The sequence below is a fragment of the Lontra canadensis genome, unplaced genomic scaffold (assembly GCF_010015895.1).
Source record: "Lontra canadensis isolate GAN:19392208 unplaced genomic scaffold, GSC_riverotter_1.0 scaffold69, whole genome shotgun sequence".
NCBI lineage: Eukaryota > Metazoa > Chordata > Mammalia > Carnivora > Mustelidae > Lontra > Lontra canadensis.
In genome coordinates, this window is record NW_022631063.1 from 5,245,177 (window position 1) to 5,254,578 (window position 9,402).

Genomic DNA, 9,402 nt, shown 5'->3' on the forward strand with positions numbered 1-9,402 from the left:
AGGAGTCTAGTAAGAATTTACTTGGTAGGTAAGTGACAATGGCAATGGCCTCAGGTGGTAAGAGGTGGCAAATTGTAAGAAGACCATTTCCTGGTGTGTAACTTTTGGAGATGTAGACAAATGAGTGAGGTGTGAAGTGGTTCTAATAGTGGAAACTAACTTAGAGTGTGTTGGTCTTAGTAAGGAAAGTGTTCCAAGTTCTATACTTGAGTAATAATGGGGTTGGGAGAAGACTCCATGAGCCTGAGTTTTGAGTAGTGGAAGTAGTATGAACCAAGAAATCCCTAAGACAAGATTTAGAATTTATATAATGGTGTCCATCCTCCCCCATTTTGATATAATTAAATTTCTTTTAAAAGTCAATGCAATTTCATAATCAAGAGGTAATTGTTATTTCCAGTTATGTATTTATAGAATTTTCATCCTGAGATTCACCAACCCCCTAAATGATTTCTTTCTAGTTTAATATATTAAGGTTTGCTTTTTCTTGTATAAAGGTCTATGAGTTTTTATAGGGGACAAATTGATGGTTACCAGAGGGGAGGTGGGTGTGGGGATGGATTAAATAGGTGATAGGGATTAAGGAGAGCACTTTTGTGAAGAGCACCACATAGTGCTGAATCACTATATTGTACACCTGAAACTAATATTACACTGTATATTAACTGGAATTTAAATGAAAACTTTAGGGGTGCCTGGGTAGCTCAGTGGTTAAGCCTCTGCCTTCAGCTCAGGTCTCAGGGTCCTGGGATCGAGCCCCACATTGGGCTCTCTGCTCAGCAGGGAGCCCGCTTCCCCCTCTCTCTCTGCCTGCCTCTCTGCCTGCTTGCGATCTCTCTGTCAAATAAATAAATAAGATCTTTTAAAAAATAAATAAAAACTTTTGAAAAAGTTCTATGAGTTTTGAGAAGCATCTTGTCATGTATTCAGCATTGTAGTGTCACAGAAAGTAATTTCAGCAACCTAAATTTCTTCACCTATTCAACATCACCCACCTTGAACCTCTGGCAACCACTTATCTGTCTGCTTATTATCTCCATCATTTTGTCTTTTCTAGAATATCATGTAAATGGAATAATGCAATATTTTAACCTTTGCAGACTGAGTTCCTTTACTTGGCATTATGCATTGAAGATTCACCCATGTCTTTGTATATCTTGATAGCTCATTACTTTTACTTTTCCTCTCTGAATAATGTTCCATTACATGGGTTACTGTAGTTTACTCACTCACCTATTGAAGGTTGCTTCCAATTTTTGTGATTAGAAAGTTACTATTAATGTTTGTATGTAGGCATAAACATGTTGTGTGAGCATAACTTTTCAAATCAGTTGGGTAGATTCCAAGGAGCGTAATTGTTGATGGTGTGGTTTATCGATACCATCTAGCAAAGCATAGCAAAGTTTACCTTTCTAAGAAACTTGCTACACTGTTTTCCAAAGTGGTTGAACCATTCCTTATTTCCATGAGTAATAAATGAGAGTTTAAGTTGCACCACATTCTCACCAGCTGTTGGTTTGGGGATTTTGGCCATTGTAATATGTGGGCCTTCACAAAGCCTACAATAAAGTTTTCTTGATTGCTATCAACCAGCGTCCTCTCAGTATCTCCCATAATTCTCATTTCTAAGAAGGTAGTTTTTAAGTGTGCCATTGTTCACTGGGTTTGGGGATAGTAGATAACCAGTCTTTTAGTTTATAGTTTATGAGAAGACCATGCAGTACACATATGTCTTGGTTTTGAGCCAGATGCAGAATCTGGTTGGGAATTGGTCTATCTTCCTGATCATAGTGAGGATTGAGTAAAACTAAAGAAGGGCAATCTGTGGGAGAAACTGATGAGCCGTTTACTAAAAGCATTTCTTTTTCCTCTGGGCGCATAATTAGATTGCCATTCCCATACTCCCTTGTAACTGATGGCCATGGCATTGAATTTTGGCAAATAAAATATCTATAGAAATGGCAGGTGCTACACCTGAATAATCCTTCCTGTCTCATATTCTATCTTTCATCTGTATGTTGATTCCCAAAATCATATACAGCATTTTAAAACTATGTGTTGAAGATGAAAGACACTGAATGACTGGGTGGAGCAAATCCCTTTGTTTTTCCTCTTCTCTATACCAACAGAATGAGAATGAGTGAGAAATAAATTTCTATTATAGTACGCCATTGATATATTGAGGTTTATGTGTTGCAGGATAACTATCCTAATAAATACTTTAAGAAAGACTTCCCAGAAGGAAAAAAAAAAAAAAAAAGGAAAGAAACTGATGTGGCTCCTGAAATTGACATGCAATGAAGAAACAGATCTACTTTAGTGAGGAAAGCGTGAGGAAAGAGAATGACTGGATTGATCTTTGAAAGAATGGATGGAAATTGAGGTAAGTCAACCACCTCACTTTTATGATAATAATGCTGATTTGATAATAATAAAGATGTTACAAATGCATCATGTTAGGGATCTGATCAATAATGACAGTTATCTGTACAGCTAATATATATTGATCAGTTATCTTCCAGTACTAAACACTCAGAATCTATTCTCATTTAAATTTCAAAGTCCCTCTAAGAACTAGATATTACTATCATCATTATTTTATACAATAGGGAACTAAGGCACAGAGATACAGAGTAACTTGCCTGGGTAACCCATTTTATAAGAGGTAGAACTAGAATTTCAACTCATTGTTAGCTGTTATGCCCCTAAAATCTCCATTCTTAATTACTTCATTCTATTTCTTAGGAAGTAAAACACTTCAAATTTCCCTGCCATTACCCACTTGATATAAATGAAAACGTGCACGGGATGACTGAGATTTTGTGGTTAAGTTTTCCAAACTGATCTGAACTGTGCTTTTGTTAAACACATTTTCCTTTGATCACCAAAACTAGTATTTGTCTTGTCATACCACTATTACTTAATGTCCAGAAAACCCCATAAAAATCTATAACTTATTTGTGTTTATATCATTGTATACTAACCACTCACTTCTAGTGAATATTGACATAACGTATTAATGACTTTGTGGTTAATATTCATTAATTTCTCATTAAAAGTCAAGCAAAGAATGATACTTGCACATTTTTTTGGTCTTTCCTTTCTTCTTTTAGCTGATGTAAAATTGTGTTTCATGTAATTATCCTATTACTCTTCAGAAAATCATGATGTTCTTCTCCCAGAAGCTAAAGCCCAACAAAAAGGATCTATGGTCTAGTGCCAATACCAGCTGTTGGAAATTATCTTTCAGCTCAAATTCGATCTGTTGCTTTTAGATTCCAGGGTCTCCTGTTTAATTCTCAGAAATAACAATGTTTTCAAAGACTAAGAAGACACTAATTAGTTACATTAAAGTACTTGATTTAAATGTTCTGTTAAGGGATTTCCAAGTTGCTACAATTGCTGAGACTTTATATAGCATCTAATAGGTTGTCCTGTTACAGTATCTTTTGTATACTTGACCAGAGGATGTAACCCTTGGGTGCTGTTTGAAGAGTTTAGGCTGGCATGTGGCTTAGCACTGGATTTATTCAAGGAGATTTATACTATAGACTTAACAATCACAGGTCAGTGGCTTTATGAGAGTTGACCACCCAGGAGGGTGGGGGAGATAGTTAAATACAAGCAAAGTAAAATACATTGTCGTCATCTATCTTTCTTAGACATACTAACATTAAATCTAACATAGGATATTTCTAGAGTACCTAAAAGCTAACGGAGATGTTATAAATGTATAATGTTGGAAATCTGACTTATCTTACCCTGTGCACCCATGTTTGGCAATGTCCTTGTTATAAATATTTATAATTAATGTCTCAGTGGAGAAGTGCTTGATACAGAATCAGAATTGCTTCTCTAAGAATGAAGTCCTCAAGTCAAGTACTAGACTGGTTTAACTGGTGAGTTTAATATAAAAAAAATTGACTACATAGTATATACATAAAATCTAAGTCAAAGCACTAAAGGATACAAACGTGGAAGCCATTATCATTATAAAGTTTTTTAAATTAAAAGAATTTTTTATTCAGAGACATTCACATAAACTGTTCACAATTCACATTTTTGGGGTGAGAAAAGTCATCTGTAGATGAATAGAGCTGTAAGTATTTTAGAAAGGATTGTAAGCCTGGAACATAAAAATTGAGACTACAAGATTTCTAATATATATGTAAGCTAGATTTTAAGAAAATTTTGAAATATGAAACCAGAGTTTCGCTTTATGATTAAATGAATGCTAATAAGGAAATTCGTTTTTTTTTTTTTTTTTTAACACTTAATTTACTTCTACTTTCTTTCTCTAATCACATCAAAAGTGCTTTCTGCTGGCAGCTAAGGGCAAATGGTCATGACTGTGTCTACATGCAAAGTTAACTTACATTCTGTAGTGTTAAGCACATAAACACATGCTCTCAACTCCCTGTTTCTTTTCAAAGTCTCAACAATTATTGAGATACCTGGGTGGCTCAGTCAGTTAAGCAGCTGCCTTTGGCTCATCAGGTGATGATCCAAGGGCCCTCTGCTCAGCGGGTGGACTTCTTCTCCCTCTCATTCTTCCTCTGTACTCTCCCTCTCTCTCCCTCTCTCAAGTAAATAAATAAAATCTTTAAAAAATAAAAATAAAGCCTCAAAATATCTTGACGTAGAGAGGGCATAAAATATTTTCTTGGCTATTTTTTAAGGTCTTTGACACTGAGATATGCAAGTCTATTTCATTTTTCCCTGTGAATGTAAATGTGTTCCATTGTTCTCACTTGTCTTTTGTAATCAACATGCAATAAAATAGAAATAGGGCTGGTTTGTATGCTTCACTTACCAACTAAACAACATAGCCCACCTATCCTTAGAATCACCAGGTCAACAGCCAGTATAATAGCAGACTGAAAACGAAATAGTAAAATATGCTTGTGACTTAGCATTGTAGACAGACAGAGAAGTGGATTTAAAATATCAATCCTGTTATGAGATATTATCCCACTGTTAAATACACACCAAAGGTTACTGAATATAAAGTATGCATGCAGCCAACCTCCATAGTAATGCAAATCCAAAAAAAAAAAAAAAAAAGATTGCTAAAGGAAAACACTTTAGGTTTCTCTTACACTATAGTTACAAAGACTAAGGCAGGCTTTCAGAATAAAGACTAATTTTTTTAAGAAAGGAAAAAAGCTTTACAAACTTAATTTCTAGAAAGTAATTATCAAGCTGCATGGTAGCATAAAGTCCTATTGATCGAAATTTCTCTTTCTGTATGAACTTCACAGACTTGCATGACTTGGCATCAGTAAAAGCTAATGATGATTCATGCTATTAGCTTCAGCAGCCACAGTCCCTAGGAACTCAGCTCTGACCTTTTATTAGCACTTTTCTCCCAAGCAGATAGCATCCTTCTCCAGGCACACTTCCTAATCACCTTAAAACACCTGGAGAATTAGTTAAAAGCTTGATGGGGGGGTACTGGGATACTAAGGGAAAATGAAAATTCAGTGTAAGGAGAGGACACATTCTATTGTGTAATCTGACCAGAAGCCCTGGAAAATCCTGGAAAATAAAATTACATGTTAAGATTTCACTTATGTAAAGTTAAAATAGCCATAATCACAAGGACAATGTTAAATGTTACCAGTTGGTTTCAACTGTTAGCTGCAACCCCACCTTAACCCCTAAAAAATTCCCATGCAACATTTATGCATTCATTTTTCCTTGATTAAACATTTATCGAGCTCCTAGCACTACACTAGGCACCTAAACAGCATTTTGTTGTAGTAATGTAGAAGTCATTAATTTTTTAAAATTAATTTTTTAGTGTCCTCTGCTTTAAGTGGCTTCTGAAAGAAGGATTGATTAATAAAACTGTGGAGAACTGCTCTGCAAATTACTTGTAAACTTTGCTCCTTCTCCCCTTAATTGTCCTAGTCCCTCCCTCACCCACCTACCATAGCTCCCCCACACATTCAACACACATGCACTTGTCTCTTTTCCACTTTTCTACAACATGACGGACCAATGGAATAGGCAGCTCCTTTTTAGTGATTAAGGCCAAAGGGGAAAAAGGAAGCTCATTATGAAAAGAGGTTGGAAACAAACTGAGAGTTGCTGGAGGAAGGTGGATGGGGGATGGGGTGACTGAGTGACAGGCAGTAAGGAGGGGGTGTGAGGGGATGAGCACTGGGTGTTATATGCAACTGATGAGTCTCTGAACACATCTGAAACTAATGATGTATTCTGGGTTGGCTAATTGAATTTAAATAAAAAAAGAGGTTGGATTCTCTTATTTGAGCAAATAACGTACTTCAAAATCATAATTATTGAAGATGGACTCTATAGGGTATTTAAATAAATATCTTTTCTTCAATTTTGATGATGGTTTGATTCTATAACATACATACTCCCAAAAGCGCTGCAAATCTGCAAATGACTTTAATGATAACAATAAAGGCTCAATAATTTAAGACTTTAGGTCAATCACGCTTCTTTATATAGCCTTGTGCATAAATCAACTCTACTGCTATTTCAAAATACTGAACTTAAAATCACATAATGTAAGAGAAATATATTCACTTGAATGACCATTTCCCCATTCTTTGTAGATCAAATGATTTTATCCTAATCACCCTATCATAACTGTCCTTTCAAAAGAAACCAAAGATCTCAATTAATCCATGATCTCTTGTCAATGCTTACAGTTAAGGTGATATATTCAACTTTCAGTCTTTTAACAAACTTAACCTTTTATTGGAGTTCATGATACCAAATTACTTTTTATTGTCTTCCTAGATTTCAGATTAAATTTTGCCACCACCCCTTAACCAAAAAAAACCCCAAATCCTTACTTTCTCTTAACTATGAATGGTCTCCTGGGCTTGTTGATTTGTCTACATTTTATCCTTGAATATCTTTATATGTTCCCTTAGTTTTCAATGACAACATCTCTGTTGATAACTCCCAAATCTCAGAAGAAAGGTATGATATGGTAGGAAGACTGTTGGGTTAGGAATGTGAACATTTGTTTGGTTTGGCGTCCTGTTGCCTGTAATTTTGATGAGTGACTTTATTCCACTTAATGAGTGCGTGTGTGTGTGCCTGTATGTGTGTATGTCTGTGTGTGTGTGAGAGAGAATGCACTGGTTCCGGTATGAAGTATATTTTTTAAAAAATAATCGTTGTGATGAACTAAATAGAATCTAATTCCATTTGGGTGGTTTTGTGTCTTGATTTTGGTTCAATCTTTTAACACGAAAGACTTAAATAGTAATCTTTTAACATAAATAAGAGCAATATCCATTGTGATAGATGTTCTAGAATTTAAATATGAAAACAGGCTTTATGTGGCTAAGTTGTCTAATTAATTATATTATTTGGGGAAATAGCTTTATCCCAGGCTAAACTGACCTCGAATATTAAATGAAATGGTTTGTCCTTCATTTAAATTAAGGTGCCAGACTTGAAACTTGCATATTTCAACCATATTGGAAGTGGCAGAGTGAAAGAACCATGGGAAAAACATTTCTGTTGGACAACATCAACAAATAAATGAATGTACTTGATAGTCAATTCATCACAAAATTGGTAAAAGAACCTCTTTGGAACTTAATATGTTTCTTTGTAGAAATAGGTATCACATGTCCTTGATGAATAGGCCATCCTGAGAATGAAGCTCAGCCCCACTGGAGGGAGGATAATAACATCATGAAAGTCCAGTGCTCTACCTTCTGGGAAGGGCTTTTCTGTGGCTTGCTGTTCCAATTATAAATTAATCCTCACATCTGGGAAAAGCAGCTATCGGGCTGATTTTGTTGTTAATCTCTATTTTACAGACATGGAATGCTGGGAAACTTGAAGTGACTTGCAATCACTCACCCAGTCATAACCAGAGCTGGAACTAGACTGATTTCTTTCCTTTCCTTCAGTTTTCTGCCTGCTAGATCTAGCTTTTTTCAGAACTGATTCCAGTGAAGTGTTCAGTTTCTATTATTGATAAATATATATTTCAGCACCAATTAATATAATTTTCTTTTATTTTTCAAGATTAGGTAAATGGTTATTGATTTAAGGAGTGCCTAAACAAATTTCTTCCTCCACTAACAAGATGAGTGAGTTCTCTCATTGCATGGGAAGAAAAACACACAAATGTAAGTAAGCAAAAAAAAAAAAAAAAAAAAAAAAAGAAACATTATTTACTTAATTCAATATAATTAGCTAATTAAATACTGATATAATTAACACTAGACTCTCTTTCCAATACATCCCATGAGATTTATAGTAATACATAAACTAGCATAGCATGCATTCTTTCAGCAACTTTAACATTTTTAAATTTTAAAGCGACTTTCTTCATTTTTCTTTATTGATTTGAAATATTACATGGTTTTCACTGTTAGTAGGTTCTTAATTGTGCAGGTTTGTTTTATTCAGAGCTGCTTATTCATAGCACTAGTGATATGATAGATTACTTTTATATCTGTGTATATTACTTTTATATCTGTGCTTCTGTAATATAGTCATTTCATTATCTTAATCACTAAGGAATAATATGGTATGTAGAACTCATATGTTTTCAGGATTAATATTGCAAAATACTAGATAACATAAAAAGATAGTATATCTGAAAAATAATATACTTGTCAGGGCATGGAGAAGCTGTTAGAAAAATTATGTAAATACTGTCTATGCACATCGCAGAGTTTCTAAGCATACCACATTCTGGAGTTTGATAACATCTTCACATTTAACATTCTTTAGTCAAGATTTTTCTTTTGCTTGAAGATAATTCTTAATTTCTATCAGAGATCTAAATTGCCATTATGTTATAATTTTCTAATTTTAATACTTATTTAATATTTCTACTTTTTTTCAAATATCAACTCTTTTCCCTATGAAGTTTGAATAATAAAACATTTTTTATTTCTTTTTCTACCACACTTAAACTCCATTGCTTTATGGATCACCTCATGTAGATGAGGGTATTCATTGTAAGTTACACAATAACAAAAATAAACAATAAATAATAGATAATTAGAAAAAATTAAATGACAACTAAAAATCTTTTTTAAAAGCAATTTTTAAAAGATTTTTAATTAATTAATTAATTAATTAGACAGAGAAAGAGATCCCAAGTAGGCAGAGAGGCAGGCAGAGGGGTAGGGGGAAGCAGGCTCCCCGCTGAGCTGAGAGCCCAATGTGGGGCTCCATGCCAGGACCCTGAGATCATGATCTGAGCTGAAAGCAGAGGCTTAACCCACTGAGCCACCCAGGTGCCCCTAAAAATCTTCTCTTGATTAAAAATTCAAAGTGATATGTTACATATTTCTGGTTTTAGCCTAAGAAATAAACTTATCACTACCTCTTTTAGCACAATTGGTTCCTCAAGAAGAAATAGTCTAGCTCCCAAACTAGACTGGTCAA